We start from the raw sequence: 17,137 nt of genomic DNA, 5'->3' as shown, positions 1-17,137 counted from the left end.
TGGTGTCCTTAGAAAAAGAACATGATGTGTAGAGAAAGAAACACATATAGAAGGAAGACAGTGTGAAGAAACATTGGGAAAAGATGGCCATCTACCAGCCAAGGAGAGGGGCTTGAAACAGATCCTTCCCTCACAGCTCTCAGGAGGAACCAATCCTGCTGACATCTTGATCTTGGACTTCAGCTCACAGAACTGAAAAACAATAAATTTCTGTTGTTTAAACCACCCAGTTTGCGGGACTCTTGTCACAGCAGCCCTCGCAAAGTAATATGGATGTGTCTGCAGGGCTGATGGGGCTGGTGTTCTCATCCCTCATCTTACCCTCCAGAGACCGAGCAGCTCACATCAATGACCTTCCAGGTAAGAGTGGTACTTCTTGATATTACTTATTATCAATAATGATGAATAGATTGTGACAACTGGCACAGCTACAGATCAATGACAAAGTCTTGCTAAAAACATCATAGTTTCATGAAATTCTACAGAAACCTACAATAATCACAGGGAATGATTAGGAACCAGCCTCCAATCTCTCTCCTTAAGAAAAAAAAAGTGGTAGAAAAAAATAAAAATAGTTTCTGGAGGTTTAGTACTCAATGATCTTGAAGCTCAGCCCTTTGGAAGAATGTAAGAAAGAGATGGTGAGTGAAGAAATAGACCCACATTTCAGGCTTGACCAGCTTATTTATTGTGGTACAGGGTTTCAGTTCACTGTTTACCCTGTTGTACAATAACCTGGAGATAATTAATTATTTTGTAAACTTGTGGTTGCTCTCCATCCCTGAGGATGAAGTGGGTTGAATTGGCTTCCTTTGGACTCCATCAGTGGCGCAACCGTAATTAATGCCTGAGGCTAAAAAAATGTAGCCTTCATAAGATGTTCAGATTTCATAAAGTGTTTGTTTTTATTTTTCACAAACAAAGCATCAGAGAATTTTTTCCTATCATAATTTAATTTTTATTCCTTTCACTGTTTATAACATTTGGAAGCCCAATTCTGGCCTATGTTGTTTTCACTCACGTTTCCTCTGTAAATGGGTTGCTGCTTTGGAGTGTTATGTGATACTCTTAAATGCTGGGATGCCTTTCCTTTCAGAGGGCAAAGGAGTGGCTTTTTTTTCTCTCTCTTTCTATCAAATAGATGAAATTTACAAATTAGAGAGAATGAACCTTTCAACCTTATCTTTCCCATTCACCCCTTCATAAGGAACACTGGAATAAAGTCAAACCTCTGCAAAGGAGACTAATGTTTTCTGCAGTGAGTTACAGACTCTTTTTAGCTATGCTCTAATTGTTTAGTCATTTATACTCATCAAATGCCTCTTAAGAATTCTTTTGTCTATACATACACTGCCTTCCATAGATAACTTTTTTCATAAAATTTAAAGTTTTTGGTAGTGCAGAGATTTTGCTCTTGGCTCATTTTCTTCATTTGAACATTTTGGGAAGGTAGGTTTTCACAGTCTTTTGGAAATTTTCATATAATGGAGGAAAAGTTAGGTTCTGGGAAAGGACCAAGATTCTCAAAGTATTTTGGTTCATGAACAACCTTGGAAGGGGACCATTCTGCTTCCATATAGATGTCATCATCATCACATCACATATAGAGAAAATTCCTCCACCTGCCCCCCCATAGCACTCACTTCTCTCAGTATCTGACCTCAACCATATTCTTATCTCAGCTGGCCTGGCTCAGTGTCTTAAGCTTCAGTTTGTGAATTGATGAGTCACCTGTAGTAAATTACTCTACACTGTCTTTCCCGCCCCCTTCCTCTCTGAAATAACTGGGGAGACTTCTCTGAGCACCAACAGTGTCTATTTTTTTCAACTTTTATATTCAGGGAGTACATGTGCAGATTTGTTATAAGGGTATATTGTGTGATGCTGAGGTTTGGGGTACAATTAAACCCATCACCCAGGTAGTGAGCATAATACCTACTAAGCAATTTTTCATCCCATGCTGCGCTCCCTCCCTCCCCTATCTTGTAGTCTCCAGTGTATATTATTCCCATTTTTATGTCCATGTGTACCCCCCGCTTTTTTTTGAGACAAAGTCTTGCTCTGTCGCCTGGACTGGAGTGCTCACTGCAACCTCTGCCTCCCAGGCTGAAGCAATTCTCATGCCTCAGCCTCCCGAGTAGCTGGGACTACAGGTGTGCACCACCACGCCAGGCTAATTTTTGTATTTTTAAGTAGAGGCAGGGTTTCTCCATGTTGGCCAGGCTGGTCTTGAACTCCTGGCCTCAACTAACCCACCCGCCTCGGCCTCTCTAAGTGCTAGGATTACAGGCATAAGCCACCATGCCCGGCCCTGTGTATTTAATGTTTATTTCCCACTTACAAGTGAGAACATGTAGTAGGTGATTTTCTGTTTCTGCATTAATTTGCTTAAGATAATGGCCTCCAGCTGCATCCATGTTGTGCAAAGGATACGATTTTGGTTTTTTAAACAGCTGCATAGTATTCCATGGTGTGTATATATCATATTTTCTTTATCCAATCCACCATTGATGGACATCTAGGTAGATTTCATGTTTTTGTTATTGTGAATAGTGCTGGAGTGAACATACAAGTGCATGTGCCTTTTTGGTAGAACAATTTATTTCCCTTTGGGTATATACTCAGAATGGGATTGCTGGGTTGAATGGTAGTTCTATTTTTAGTTCTTTAAGAGATATCCAAACTGCTTTCTACAGTGGCTGAACTAATTTACATCCCCATAAACAGTGTATAGTCATTCCCTTGTTTTCTGCAGCCTCACAAACATCTATTATTTTGGGGCTTTATAATAATAGCCATTCTGACTGGTGTGATATGGTATCTCATTGTGGCTTTGAGTTGCATTCTGTGATGATTAGTGGTGATGAACATTTTTTCATATGTTTGTTGTCTGCTTGTATGACTTCTTTTGAGAAGTGTCTGTTCATGTCCTTTACCCACTTTTTAATGGGGTTGTTTTTGCTCGTTGACTTGTTTAAGTTCCTTTTAGATTATGGATATTAGACCTTTGTCAGAAGCATAGTTTGCAGATATTTTCTCCCATTCTATCATCTGTTTACTCTGTTGATAGTTTCTTTTGCTGTGCAGAAGCTCTTTAATTTAGTTATATCCCACTTGTCAATTTTTGCTTTTGTTGCAACTGCTTTTGAGGACTTTGCCACAAATTCTTTGCCAATTTGATATCTACGTTTACTTCTAAAATTTTTACAGTTTGAGACAGCAATGTCTATTCTTGTGTTCTTTTTCTGCCTGAAGACCAACATGTATAAGTCAGGCACCTGGAACCAAGCTGAGAACTCAGTGATACTCTCATATTGCTCATTGAATTAGTCCTAGGACTGTCACAAAATACTATGACTTAAATAATAGAAATTTATTGCTCACAGTTCTGGAGGCAGGAAGCCTAAGATCAAGGTGCTGATTCAGTTCTAGGTGAGCACTTTCTTTCTGCAGACAACCACCTTCTTGCTATGTTCTCATATGACCTTTCCTTGGTGGGTGCATGTGGAGAGATATACCTACCTCTCTCCCTATCTTTATAATGCCACTACTCCTGTTTAGATTAGGGCCCTAGCCTCATAACCTCATTGATTACCTCCTAAAAGCCCCATCTCCAAATTTCTATTGGTGATTAGGGCTTTATTGGTGATTGCTTAAGATAATGGCCTCAAGCTGCATTCATGTTGTGCAACGGATATGATTTTTCCTTTTTATAGCTGCATAATATTCCATGGTGTATATATATCATATTTTCTTTATCCAATCCACCGTTGATGGTAGGAACACCAACGTTGTGGGGGAACACAATTTAGATCATAGCATATTGCCCATGGCCCCCCAAATTTACTTCCTTCTCACATGCAAAAAATATATATTTTAACTCAATAGCCCACAAAAGTCCAACATAAAGTCCAAAGTCTCATCTAAATGTCCTACAAATCAAATGTGGATAAGACTCCAGCTGTGATTCATCACGAGGCAAAATTCCTTTCCAGATGTGAACCTGGGCAAGTCAGATAAGTTATGTGCTTCCAGAATTCAATGGTTAGACAGGAATAGGGTAAACATTTCCATTTCAAAAAAGAGAAATAGAAAAGAAGGAAGAGGTGATAGGTCCCAAGCAAGTCCAAAAATCTAGTGAGTCAAACTCCATTAGGTCTAAAGGCTCAAGAACAGTCCTCTTTGGTTTGATGCTCTGTCCTTCAGACCCAGTGGGATGGCAGCATCACCCCAATGGCTCTAGTTGGAGGTCTCGCCTCCAAGACTTCAGGTGGAGACCATCTGACCTTTAGAAACCAAGGTGGCGGCCCTGATGACCTCTGGATTCCCTGCAGGGTCATTTTCCCCTCTTCTTTAAGAATAGCATATGTGTGCAGCCAAATAGCTCTATTGTCTTGTCAAATCCAAGAAGTTCAATAGCTTTCCTTCATTTTGTTCCATCTCTGTTCCCTTCAGTTAAAAATGAAAATGTTTTTACTCATATAATCTCATTAGCTCTTTATGAGGTGATAATCCAGCTACACTTTGATGTTCTCTTCAGAGCATGCTTTCTCATTTTTTGCGATATGGGTAGGCTGAGAATTTTCCTAATATTCAAGTCCTGGTTCTTTTTTTCTCAACAATCCTTTCTTCAATTAATCTCTCTCCTTTCACATATTCCTAAAACCAGCCAGGGGGAGCAAAGCCACTTCTTCAACACTCTGCTTAGAAATATTCTCTGTTAACTATCCAGTTTCATTGCTTTCAAGTTCTGTCTTCCACAAAACACTAGAACATGAGCACAATTCAGCCAAGTTCCTTGCCACTATGTAACAAGGGTAACTTTTTCTTCAGTTTCCAATAAAATGTTTCCCATTTTCATTTGAGACCTCACCAGAATATCTATTAACATCTATATTTCTGCCAACATTCTCTTTATGTGTATTTACCTTTTCACTGAGAAGATCGAAGCTTTCTTTCCAACTCTCTATTTCCGTATGAAACCTCACCAGAAATTGCTTTTAATGTCTGTATTTCTAGCATGGACCTTAACACTCTTCTAGCCCCTACACTCAATTCCAAAGCTGCTTCAACATTTTTAGGTATTTGTTATAGCAGCATTCCATTTCTTGGCATCAAAACCTGTATTAACCTGTTAGGGTTTCCGTAACAAAATATGATAGACTGAGTGGTTAAAAGACAGAAATTTACTTCTCATAGTTCTAGAGTATGGGAAGTCTAAGACCAAAGTGCCAGCTGGTTAGATGCCTAGGAAATGCTTTCTTCCTGGCTTGCAGATGGCCACCTTCTCATTATGGGCTCATGTGGAATTTCCTCAGTGTGTGCATTTAGAGAGAGAGATCTCTCTCTTCCTCCTCCTATGAGGGCACCAGTCCTATTGGATTAGAACACCATCCTTCTGACCTCATTTTAACCTTAATTCTAAAAGCCCTATCTCCAAATACAATTATATTGGGGGTCAGGGCTTCAACATATGAATTAGGTGAGGGGAGGCACAATTCAGTCCACAACACTCTCTGACTACGAAAGTGGTTTTTGGCTTTCTTTTTGTATTCTTCTTTTTCATTTTTTTTCAGGTTTTTAAAAGTATTTATAGGGGAAACATACAGGGGTGAGGACCATCTTTGGAGACCTCAGAATGGTATCCTCTATACCTCTGGGCAATTGCAACCCTCATGGGTCCTTGCTCAGAAGCATCTCACCAGTCTCTGTAGGGGCCTCATCTATGATTTCTACAGGCGTGTATGCTTTTTGTAATAAATAAAATAATTTCAGTTTTCTTTTTACCAAGCTTTATTTTTAAATTATTCAGCTATCCTAATGGCCTTTTAAATCCTTTTTTGCATCTCCAGGTCTGTTTTAAGAACAGCATTCTAATGTTCATTCTGTTGAATAAAATTTTAAACTTATCCCGGTGCTAGGTTTAGGGTGTGGGACAAAGTGAATCCAAGGGAGTAGCATGGATAGGGGCGGTAAACTGTGGAAATGAGCTAACCTTGAGCTTCAAGATTATCATTCGTGTAAACAAATGCATTATGAAACTAATACAAACATACCCAAGAGGTCACTTGACGTTATTCTATTTTACAGAAAACGTATGCATCTAAATAAGTTCCAGGCTCAGTTATCTCTGAAATAACAAAATGCTTTCAGGTAGATAAACACAAAAGGAATATCTCAGTTTCCCACATTTTCTTCAAGCCTCAAAGGAATGTGTAGTTAAAATTCTTTTTTTTTTTTTTGTAGAAGTGACCAATATCTTTGATATCATCAGAGAACAAAACTTTAGTCATGCTGATTTCTATCCTGTATTTTGAACACAGCTCTTTGTTGGAGTTCTATATATTTATTCTTCTAAAAAAATCTTCCCTGACTTATCCAGCTTTCATAGTCTAAACTTTTTGTCCAAACTCTTATGGCACTGATGGTCAGATTTCTCTATTATTATTTTAGAGACAGGGTCTCTCTCTGTCACCCAGGATGAGTGCAGTGGCACAATCATAGCTCACTGAAACATCACATTCTTAGCCTTAAGTGATCCTCCCACCTCAGCCTCACATGTAGCTAGGACTACAAGCATGTGCCACCATGCCCAACCAATTTTTTTTAAAATTTTTATTCTTTGTAGAGACAGGGTTTTATTATCCTGCCCAGGCTGGTCTTGAACTCGTGGCCTCAAGTGAGCCTCCTACCTCAGCCACCTAAAGTGCTGGAATTACAGGCATAAATCACTGCATCTGGCCCAGATTTCTCTATTATTAACTGTTGCATTTCATACTATATCATTTGATTTTCTTATTGAGCTGCATTATCAGTGTTTGTTTTTATCTTGCTAACATAAATGTAACATGTTCAAGAACTGGATTCATGTTTTATTTACTAAATTACTATTCCTCATAATACTTAGCATAGTATTTAGTGTTAGGTGCAAGGTAGTTAATCAATAAATTCTGAATTAAATTAACTTTGCTAGGAAACAGGAGGCCAACAGAAGAATAGCAAGTGTATGTATTCAAAGATGACCTAAACAGGGGTGCAATTTTGACTCAACAAATTAAGGGTCTATGAATGTTAATAAATACAGTGTTTGCTATATTTGGTATATCTTTATATAGTTTGGATATATGTCGCTACCCAAATCTCATATTGAAATATAATCCCCTTGGAGGTGGGGCCTGGTGGGAGGTGATTGGATCATGGGGTAGAGTTCTCATGAATGGTTTAGCACCATCCCCCTTGGTTCTGTCCTCATGACAGTGAGTACATTCTTTTGAAATCTGGTCATTTAAAAAAGTATGTAGCACCTCCCACCTCACTCTCTTGCTTCTGCTTTCACCTGTGATGTGCCTGCTCTGCCTTCCCCTTCCATTATGATTGGAAGTTCCTGAGGCCTCCCCAGAAGCAGATTCACCATGCTTTCTGGACAACCTGCAGAACCATGAGCCAATTAAACCTCTTTTCTTTGTAAATTACCCAGTCTCAGGTATTTCTTTAATAGCAGTGTGAGAATGGACTAATACAATGTTGATTAATAAAATTATATTGACTTATGAATGCCCCTACTTGAAGAATAACAGAAATTGATTTTCAGGGTCGCAGTTGGTAGAACTCTTGATTTATATGGTCAAATTTATTTCTCCCTGATCTTGATCATCTCAGTAATTGCTGCCACCTTCTACTTTATCGTTCGGGCACCTGTTATTTTTTACTTTCTGTCACTCCACATATCCAGTTCATTAAGAATTGTATAGACTCTACCTCTAAACCATGGCCTGATTCCACCTACATCTGTCCATCTCTACTGCTACTACCCTAGTCCAAACCACCATCCTCTTTTGCTTAGACAATTGTCGTGCTTCCTTCCCTTTTCCTCCCATAATGCATACATAGCCAGGGTGGTCTTTTAAAAACCTAACTCTGATGCCACATTCTTACCTGAAATTCTGCCATAGCTTGCCATAGCACTGAGGATAAATGTAAACTCCAACCTGATCTGCAGTTTTACAGCATCTGGGTCCCACTTTACCCTTCAGACTTCATTTGTGCATTTTTCATTTTTACTAAATTTCAACCGCAGTAGCTTTAGTTGTGTTCCTGGAAATTAATGAGCCTGGCTCTGTCTTAAGAATTTACATGGTAATAACCACTGTGTTCCTTCTGATTTTATATTCTGTAGGCCGTAAGAGGGCAGTTTCTGAGAAAATCAGCAAACAGAACTGTGGGAGGAATACTTTTGCTAACTCTAATTTTCTAGGGTAGTAAACTTCCCTGTTGCCAGTAAAATGGAACTGCCCATAGTGGTTAAACCAGGTGAGAAACGAACCATACGTGACTTAAAAGTAACATAAGCTCTTTAATGTCTCTTTACAAATAATTTCACCTCTTGTTGAGGACCTGATGATCCAAAGGACACCAAGGATAAGTAATGAGAGAGATCTTAGGAATATAGCTTGATATAAATCAGAATCTTGTTCTACCACAGATACCTTCTTCCTCAAAGCAGAGCAAGCAAATATCCACGGTGCCGGATCATCAGGCCCCAGGGCTCAGGTCACCGCTGTTGCCAGTATGGGTCCTCCACTCTAGGAATTAGCATATATTACACAGCGGGAATATAACTGGAACCCCAAAGAGCCCTTTGATGTTCGGAGATGTAAATTATCTTTCTGTTGGGATAACCCCATTTACATGAAGTGATCATTTCCTCAAAGTTTGGTGCCCAAGTGTTCAGTTTTCTGAGTACCATCTCTTGGTTAGTGACAAGATAATAGATGTATTACTAGCTTTCTCTCAATGCCAATGTAAGGGATTTGGGTACAAACCCCAGATGTTTCTTCTCATCTTCTAATTTAAATGCAGGTTCCCAACGTGATAATGGGAGAGCCTCCTAGGTTTGTGATATAGTTTGGATATTTTTCCCTGCCCAAATCTTATGTTGAATTGTAATCCCTATTGTTGGAGGTGGGGCCTATTTGGAGGTGCTTGGATCATGGGGGTGGATCCCTCATGAATGGGATGGGACATCCCCTTGGTGATAAGTGAGCTCCCGCTCTGAGTTCACATGAGATCTGGTCGTTTAAAAATGTGTGGCACCTCCCCTGACAGCTCTGTCTCTCTCTCGCGCTCTACCATGGGATGTGCCTGCTCCCCATTTGCCTTCTGTCATGATTGGAAGCTTCCTGAGGCCTCCCCAGAAGCACGTGCTGGTGCTATGCTTTCTGTACAGTCTGCAGAACCATAAGCCAATTAAACCTCTCTTTTTTTTTCTAAATTACTCAGTCCCAGGTATTTCTTTAGAGCAATACAAAAATGGTGAATACACTGTGTGCTCACATGGAGGGTTACAAATTATTCTGGTAGGAAAGGTCTTTGGTGTTTCCCACACCATACACCAACACCACACTGCTAGAATGTCTTTAGAAGGCAATGTCACACACACAAAAGTTCTAATTGAGGTACATCCTCAGCAGGGTGGCTAACTGGATAGGCACTGCCTCACACAAGCTGCTCATCCCTGGAATGTCATACTAGGCTGTGGTGATGCCACATTGTGTTGGCAGTTTTATAACAGGATGCTTATTTTATATCTATCTATCTATCTGGATATATAAAAGGCCATATCTGGATAGGTCATCTATCTGGATATATATTAAAGGCCATTTGTACACAAATGTTCAGGTAAATAACATTAAGCTTGGAAAAATATATCTCAGATCCCAATTAAAAGATAAAGATGGTCTAGACAGGCTCCCACTTTATTTTCTCTGAAAAATAGGCCTAGATATGAAGGCCTGGCCTTGGCTCTCTATCGCTTGGATGCTTTGTCCTATCCCTGGGGTGTCTTTAGCAAGCTGCAAGGACCAAAACGTGAGGTTTACAGTTAAAAACAAATCCCAAGGTCCTGTAGCCATGCTCAGGAGCCAGGAGTTTTTTCTTGGAGGAAAGGAATGGTCAGAGCCTTCGTCTGGGAGAGTGGGAAGCAGGGTCATTAGGACAAGCCCAGGCTGTCAAGTGCTACCCTGCTCCTAGTCCCTTGCTCTAATGTATAGTTGCTTTTAATTTTATAATTTATTTTATTTTATTTTGAGACAGGATCTTTCTCTGTCACCCAGGCTTAAGTGCAGTGGTACAAACACAGCTCACTGTAGCCTCAACCTACTGGGCTCAAGTGATTGTCCTGCCTTAGCCTCCCTAGTAGCTGAGACTATAAGCATGTGCCACTATGTCTGGCTAACGTTTTGATTTTTTGTAGAGATAGGACCTTCACTTTGTTGCCTAGGCTGATTTCAAACTATAGGGTTAAGTGATTCTCCCACGTTGGCCTCCCAAAGTGCTGGGATTATAGGTGTGAGCCATAGCACCTGGCCAACATATTTTAAACTAAAGTTTATTGCATGAAAAGTTCTCATGTAATATAGTACTGTATACACACACAGACACACACACAAAACACTGCTTTATTGATAATAAACAAAATAGCTTAACTATAATAGAAAAGAATCATAACTAAAAATGATCTAAGCCTGAGCTCCACACGAAGAACAAAGAATTATTCTTTATCTTTTATATATCCTACTCAGATAGCAGTTTCATTTTGCGTCACCTTATGAATCTTTGATTCTTCAACACCTGTTAACTTAGTGGGTTTATGCTGCCTCTTATGATCCTGGCTTGTTTTAAGTTAAATAACAAGAACTATGTCAGGAAGGACTAAAATTTCTAATGATTATAATTTACTGCCTTGTTTGTTCATTTAAAAATATTGCATTGCCACTGTGATGGTTAATTTGATGTGTCAGTTTGACAGTGCCACAGGGGCCCAGATATTTTATGAAACATTATTTCTAGGTATGCTTGTAATGATGTTCCTGGGTAAAATTCACATTGGAATTGGTTGATTGAGTAAAGTAATTTGGCCTTCTCCATGTAGATGGGCATCATCCAGTCTTTTCAAAGCCTAAATAGAACAAAAAGTGGAGGAAGGAAGAATTTGTTCTCTGACTGACGGTTTGAGCTGGGACATACATCTACTGTCCCTAGATTGAGACTTACACCATTAACTCTCTTGGTTCTCTGTAATCTGAATCTGACCAGCTTAAATCCTGAAGGCCATTGTTCTTTCTTCTTGTATCTCTAACCACTAAATGAACCACTCTTACTAAATGTGCATGCCACTTTACCATCATACTTGAAAACTGAATCCACAAATTATTCTAATTGAGAAATGACATGAAAGAATTCAAGACGTTCTATCCCCATTGGGTCAATTTGTGGAAAATAGAAGATTCAACCTCATATGGAGAAAAGATACATATGAGTTAGTCTGTAAGCAACTTCGGCCTCCTATGAAGAATAAAATGTGTGCAAATACAAACATAATCTTGCAGGGAGTTAAATATCCTGAGACCATGTAAGTGCCCAAAGATGAGCAAGCAAATCCAGGATAGACTGCATATTATTAAAGAATCTGTTATACAGCATGCAAACATGGTTCTAGAAGCAGCTACCTGTGTAACTAATTCTGGGGTATAGGAAGCCCAGGTACCACAAGGGTAGTAAGATAATTTTTTGTTTCATCCCAATGAAAGCAGCTGGATGTAACCCATTTTTGCTGCAGCCGATTGCAAAATCAGCCTTATTGCTCCTGTCTCTCTGGGTTCTGTGAATATGGGTTCTGGATGTAGTGTGTGTGTGTGTGTGTGTGTGTGTTTTCTTTTTTTCTGTTGTTGCTGTTGTTGTTCTCTTTGCCATCACAGCATTACTGTCTTTTGTAACAAAACTTTTAATTTAATTTTTCAGAGCATTAAGCACCTTCTTACCCTCACCAAAATTATTTAATAGAGCAGGGTCTAAGCATTGTGTTTGACCATGATTGATTGCTTTAAGCACTAAGCTGTAGTTGGTTTTCATGGAGCAAATAATAGCACCACACTTGCTGGATTAACATTTATTGGAGAAAATTGATGTGCTCAAGGACAGCAGCAGGAACGAAGTCTTGCTGTTGCCATTCACATTCTGAGGCAGGTCGCAGCAACCTGATAGGGTGAGGTGTTAGATTTTGGGATAGTGACTTCACCTCTGGACTTTGAGGCTTTTAAGGATCATGATTAGGGAAGTATTTGCTGTTCTCCTGAAGTGATCAGGGACAGGTTCCCAGCTTTATGGTTGCAGCCATATGACATGACAAACTAGTGACAGAATCCCCCACATTAGCCTTCACAGTTGGGGAAGAACACACCTCTTTCCTGGCATGTTCTGGGTGGGTAGTTTGGTAGACAGAGCAGCGTACTCTTCAAAGATGTCTAACTCCTACTTCCTGGAACCTGGGAATAGGTCATGTTACATGGCAAGTGAGAATTAAGGTGCTAGATAAAATTATGTTTGCTAATCAGCTGACCTTAACATTAAGAGCTTATCTTGGATTATTTGGGTGACCCAGTGTGATCACAAGGGTCATTAAATGTGGAAGAGGAAAGCAAGAGTTTATGTCAGAGTAATGTGATGTGAGAAAGACTTGCCTGGTTATTGCTTTAAGGATGGAAGGGGGCCACAAGCCAAGGAAGGCGGGCAGCCTCTAGAAGCTGGAAAAGGCAAGAGACAGATTCTCCACTAGAGCCTCCAGAAGGAGCACAGCCCTGTTGACCCATTTTAGAATTCTGACTTTCAGACTGTAAGAAAATAAATTTGTCTTGTTCTAAGCCATAAAATTTGTGGTAATTTGTTTTACAGTAGCAATAGGATACTGAGTCCAAATCTTGACAGTATTGGACAGTATTGATTGCCTCAAGTGACTGAGTTGTAATCTGTTTTCGTAGAGCCTTGCAGATGCCAGCTTCTTCCTCCTGCAGGTAGCCATTCTTGGACAAGTTGATATAGTTTAGATGCTTGTCCCCTCCAAATCTCATGTTGGAATGTAATCCCCAATGTTAGAAGTGTATGTATCATGGGGGCAGATCCCTCATGAATTGCTTAGTACCATCCCCTTGGTGACGAGTGAGTTCTTACTCTGGTAGTTTATGTGAGATCTGGTTGTTTGAAAGAGTGTTGCACCTCCCCGCCCCCACCTCTTGCTCACTGTCTTGCCATGTGACATTGCTCTCCCTACACTTTCTGCCATGATTATAAGCTCCCTGAGGCCCTCACCAGGAGCAGATGCTGGAGCCACGCTTGTACAGCCTGCAGAACCTTGAATCAATTAAACATTTTTTATAAAAATAAATTACTCAGCTTCAGGTATTTCTTTATAGCAACACAAAAATTTTTGATAAAATTGGTACCAAAGAGTGCGGCATTGCTCTAAAGATACCTGAAGATGTGGAAGCACCTTTGGAACTGGATAACAGGCAGAAGATTGAGGAAGACAGATTCAGGCAGATTCAGAAGATAGAAAGATGAGGGAAAGTTTGGAACTTCTTAGAGACTGATTAAATGGTTGTGACCAAAATGCTGATGGATATATGGACAGTGAAGTCTAGGCAGACAAAGTCTCAGATGGAAATGAGGACGTTATTGGGAACTGGAGTAAAGGTTACCCATGTTATGCCCTGGCAAAGAGCTCAGTCACATTTTGTCCATGTCCTAGGGATCTGTGGAAGGTTGAACTTAACAGTGATTACTTAGGGTATCTGATGGAAGAAATTTCTAAGCAGCAAAGCATTCAGGAATAAAGTGGTGCCAGGCATGGTGGTTCATGCCTGTAATCCCAGCATTTGGGAGGCTAAGGTGGGCAGATCCCTTGAGGTCAGGAGTTTGAGATCAGTCTGGCCAACATGGAAAAACCCCCATCTCTACTAAAAATACAAAAATTAGCTGGGTGTGGTGGTGCATGCCTTTAGTCCAGCTACTTGGGAGGCTGAGGCAGGTGAATCGCTTGAACCTAGGAGGCAGAGGTTGTAATGAGTCGAGATCGTGCCACTGCACTCCAGCCTGGGTAACAAAGGAAGACTCCATCCTAAAAAACAAAACAAAAACAATCAAACAAAAAAACAATGGAGTGGCTGCTTCTAACAGCAATTAGATAAGGAAAAAAATAAATGACTTAAAGTTAAAATTTATATTTAAAAGGGAAGCAGAGCATAAAAATTTAGAAAGTTTGCAGCCTAGCCATGTGGCAGAGGAGGAAAAAAGTGTTTTCAGGGGAGGGATCCTGTAGAGCAACCACTTGCTAGAAAGACTTGCATGACTAAAGCCAAGTGCCAATATCCAAAACAATTGGAAAAGGCTTTGAAGCCATTTCAGAAGTCTTCAGGACAGCCCCTCCCATCGCAGACCCAGAGTTTTAGGAGGAAAGAATGGTTTCAGGGGCCAGGCCCAAGGTATAGGTGCCCTGCTCAGCCTCAGGATGCTGCTCTCTGCCTTCAGGCAACTCTGGCTCCAGGCTCAGCTCAAAGGGCCACAGGTACAGCTCAGAATGCTGCTTTGGAGAGTGCAGGCCATAAGCCTTGATGGCTTCAATGTGGTGTTAAATATACAGGTTCACAGAATGCAAGAGTGAAGGAGGCTTGGCAACTTTCACCTAGATTTCAGAGGATGTATGGGAAAGGCTAGGTGCCCAGGCAGAAGCCTGCTACAGGGGTGAAGCCCCCACAGGGAACCTCTACTAGGTCAGTGCCAAAGGAAATGTGAGATTGGAGCCTGCACATGGAGTCCCCATTGGGGCACTGCCTGGTGGATCTGTGGGAACAGGGCTGCAACCCTCCAGACCTGAGGTTGGTAGAGCCACCAGCAGCTTGTATCTTGAGCCTGAAGAAGCTGCAGGCACTCAGCTCCAACCCATGAGAGTAGCCATGGGTGCTAGACCCTACAAACCCACAGGGTTGGAGCTGTCCAAGACCTTGGGAGTTTACCCCTTGCACCAAATATGCCCTGGCTGTGTAACATGAAGTCAAAGGAGATTATTTTGGAGATTTAAGATTTAATGACTTCCTTGCTGGGTTTAGGACTTGTGTGGGGCCTGTTGTCCTTTTCTTTTGGCCTATTTCTTCATTTTGAAATGGGAATATTTACTCAATGCCTGTACCATCATTGTATCTTGGAAGTAAATAACTTGTATTTGACTTCACAGGCTCGTAGGTGGAAGGAACTCATCTCTAGATGAGAATTTGGACTTGGGATTTTTGACTGAGTTGATGCTGGAATGAGTTAAGACTTTGGGGGAACTATTGAGAAAGGATGATTATGTTTTGCAATGTGAGAAGGACGTGACATTTGGGGGCTCAGGGGTACAATGATACAGTTTGGATGTTTGTCCTTTCCAAATCTCATGTTGAAATGTAATCCCCAATGTTGGAGGTGGGGCCTAATAAGAGGTGTTTGGATCATGGGGGCAGATCCCTCATGAATGGCTTAGTATCATCCCCTTGGTGATGAGTGAGTTCTTGCTCTGGCAGTTCATGAGAGACCTGGTTGTTTAAAAGAGTGTGGTACCTCCCCCACACCCCACTCCCTGTCTTGCCATGTGACATTGCCTGCTCTCCCTTCACCTTCTGCCATGATTGAGAGCTTCCTGAGGCCCTCACCAGAAGCAAATGCTGAAGAGTTGCCTGTATAGTCTGCAACACCATGATCCAATTAAACTTCTTTTTAAAAATAAATGATGTCACCTCAGGTATTTCTTTATAGTGATGCAAAAATGGACTGATGCATTAATCCTTATTAACTCACCTCTCATGAATATTTCTAACTCAGATTTAGAACCACATGATATTAGCTTTATTTTTCTTTTTAAAATCAATTTCTTTTTTATTTAAAAATATTTAATTGACAAAGATTGTATATATTCAAGGTGTACCATGTAATGATTTGTGTGTATATTGTGAAATGATATCACAATAAAATTAATTAACACACCCATCACCACCCATGCTGTACTTTAGATCCCCAGAACTTGTTTATTTTATAACTGAATATTTGCACCCTTTGAACAACATCTCCTCATTTTTCCTACCCCCACCAGATGCTGGCAACTATTATTCTGCTCTCCATTTCTATGAGTTTAACTTTTTTAGATTCCACCTATAAATGAGATCATATAGTATTTGATACTAAACCAGCACGTCTTCTCTCTGATGCCAAATATCCTGGCCCTCAACAGCATCAATATAACTAATTGTTTGCTTCATTCAAACCACACACACATGCACACACACACCAGAATGTATAGCACCAATGTTATTGCTGTACTATTATTACTGAAAACAGCTTAATACTTTATAATTGTTTTTAGTTCTCTTTGTCCTTAGAGTATAGTTCACAGGGATGTGCAGTCCAATTACTTTGTCTTAAAGTACTTGAAATTATTTCTTCCTGTTTGCTGCTACTTTGATGCAAAATTAAGTTTACTTGTTTAATTTACTTTTGATTTTTAGGTTTTTTTTATTTGAGTTATTTCTGTTTTATATTTTTGTAATTCATTTGTCTGATTTCAAAGTCAAATTTATTAAATAAGGTATTTTTACCTTCTTTTCCTGTCTTCTCCTTTTTCTTCTTTGTTTTCCTTAAAATATTTTTATACTATATCCCTCAATTAAAAAAATGTGCATATATGTGTGTATGTGTGCATATAAATATGTATATATCTATGTCTCTATATATCTGCTTCTTTCTCTTAGATAAATGGCAGTGTGCTGTCCACACTTTTCTCCATCTTTGTTTCTTACTTTACAGTATATCTTGGATATCATCCCCTAGCAGAAGATAGAGATAGTCATAATTTCTCAATAAAGTTGCATACTCTTCCATCATAGACCCCAAATTGATGGACATTTGTGTGGTTTTAAAATTTTTTATAATTACAAGTAGTGCTATAATGACTACTTTTGTTTATTAGGTTGGCACAAAAGTAACTGTGGTTTTTCCCATTACTTTCAATGTGCCAACTTTTTGTGCCAACCTAATACGTCTTTTGTATTTTTACCAATTGTATCAGTCAGGGTTGCTCCCAAGAAAGAGAAGCAGCAGGCTATTTATTGTAAGGAATGGGTTTGTGTGATTGTTAGGGATGGCTAGACAGGTCTGAAACATGTAGGGCTGGCCGTGGGAAAGGGTAGGCTAGAACTCCCAGGCACGAGCTGAAGCTGCAGTCTACAGGTAGAATTTCTTCTTCTTCAGAGAAACTTCAGTTCTGCTTTTAGGGCCT

This window comes from Gorilla gorilla, chromosome 22, assembly GCF_029281585.2.
Source record: "Gorilla gorilla gorilla isolate KB3781 chromosome 22, NHGRI_mGorGor1-v2.1_pri, whole genome shotgun sequence".
Lineage (NCBI taxonomy): Eukaryota > Metazoa > Chordata > Mammalia > Primates > Hominidae > Gorilla > Gorilla gorilla.
Note: the sequence above shows the minus strand (reverse complement) of the source record.